Below are 2,297 nucleotides of genomic sequence, written 5' to 3'. Positions count from 1 at the left end.
ATAGTAAACGTTGAAAAATATATTAATCTTATCAATTATACCTAAATATAGATATATTCAATGATTTAGTTTAATGTGCATTGATCTATATAACCTTTGTATTATCATTTAAATACTGATGATAGTCTTTTCTTTTCCTGAAATTTTTAATTCATTAAGTCAAAGAAGTCTTTTAATTCATAGCCTACAATTTCAAAAATACCATAACAAACATTTTAGAAATTTATAAAATATCTAAAACATCCTTTTATTTTCACTCATATATGCATTTCGAACACCATATCTAAACACTACAAAACAGCGAGGACGTCATGCAAATTTGAATGTTTACATATATCGGTATTCAAATTAATTGGGCTGCTACTTTCAATTACATTTTTTTATTTATTTAATGTAAAATATGTGCTCTCCACCTCACATTAGTAGTAGCTCGCCCCTGTACATCATCCTTTTCCTTTAACAAGAGAGTCGTCCCTGTCATCTATCTAACACCTTTCCGAGGGGAAAATTTTGAATTGAAATAACGCGATTTCCAGTTTGCATGATAAGTTCATATATAGTTAATAGATGCGTCATGCCTTATGCTTTCTGTATACAATTTTGATAGAAAAAAAATTGTTAGAAAACACGAGATTTACCAGTTTATATACATATTTTAAGTGTATAGATTAGAAAACTTAAGAAAAGCTGGATCACCATTAAAAGTTACATTTAACTATATAACTTTCGTCAGGTCGATATGGTAACGTAGGTCATGCGAGCAGTCGCGTATTCGGGCGCTCGGGCAGATGGAGTGAGAGACAGCGCGCCGGAAGTGACTCACGCAGAGACTAGGTTAACACAACAACCGTTTATTTATAAAAGACTGGCAATGCATTCTATACAATTTCGATCGGAAGTATATTAAATCGAGCTAAAATATGTTTAGATAGGCCTAACTTCGTCGTTCTCGAGAAAGAGAGTTTACAGTGGTTCGCGAGTTGATAATTACGTTTTAAGTTGAAGGATCCGGTTGTAATTTCGTGACAGGAGAGAATGAGAACAGTTCTGGACAAGGTTTATATGGCTAGATGTCGAGGTAAACTTGCCAGAAGTAGAATTGAAGTCGAGCGAATCTCGGATTTATCCGGGTGTTTAAGATGAAGTTATTTCACTTTGGTGATGACAAGATACTACGTTTCGGTGGCACTAATGTTTCAGTCACAGTCGATAGTATATTATGTTTCGGATGCACTAAAATTAACCTGATTGGGCAAATGACTTAAAATGAAGAATTAGTTCGAATCTTGTAGGAATTTTATTGTATCTATTTTGTGCTTGATAGTGGTAATTAGAAAGAAAGTACAATTGAAGGTATCTTGGTTCTTCATGTGTCAATGGCTGTAGCAAATCTATTTTGTGATATATTTGACCTTGAAATTTAAATGCAGGTATAAAACCTCGTTCACTAATGATATTAGCTCCAACGGAAGTCATCTGAAATGCAGAATTGTGCGCTTGAATATTTTGTAAGAAGTATTTTATTGCTTGTAAGTAAAGTTTTCAAAGGTTCTGGAAGTTCAGAGATTACGAGTAATTGCACTTTCCCATTGTTACAACACATTCCAGGTGATTCTTCAGCGCACTTCTTATCACTACACTTAGCACATATTTTCGACATTACTCCAATAGTGAAAACATAGTCAGATGCATAACTATAATGTAGATTATAATTAAAGGCAGTTAAATTCGACTGCCAAGTGTTTAAGGCTAGGCATCGTAATTGAGCGTGCCTTACTGTTTGAGCCTGAATTAGCATATCACATCTGTCTTTTGTTTCTTGCTGTTTGTATGAAATTTACTTTTGAGCTTGTGTTTGAATTCTTTCATTGCGTATTTAATTTGTTTCAGTTGCTCATTGTTCTTGCATTCTTTTAGCAGCAGAAGTCTTTCCATGCAAAAAACGTTATTTTGGGTGGCATAATCAGTTGGAAGAAAGTGAGACTTAGTTTAGAGACCGAAAATCTTCTACATTATATAAACTGTTTGGTACATATTCATCTGTACAAAATAAGGTATAGGTAACTTCCCTATTTTAATAACAAAACTGTTATAAAAATATAAACAATAAGATAAACTTACATTTGGTGTAAGACATATATTATAAGATATACACACGTTTAAAGTAGAAATAAAACGCAAAATAAAGAAATTTTATAGGCATGCTAGTTATAAATTGAAAACAAACAGTATAATTCCAAACGATCATTATTATTAATTTTAATTTCTGTGTTTGATCTTCTCACAAAAGACATAAA

Source organism: Centruroides sculpturatus, unplaced genomic scaffold (assembly GCF_000671375.1).
Source record: "Centruroides sculpturatus isolate CEXI.00-Female unplaced genomic scaffold, Cexi_2.0 scaffold988, whole genome shotgun sequence".
NCBI lineage: Eukaryota > Metazoa > Arthropoda > Arachnida > Scorpiones > Buthidae > Centruroides > Centruroides sculpturatus.
This window is presented reverse-complemented; position numbering follows the sequence as displayed.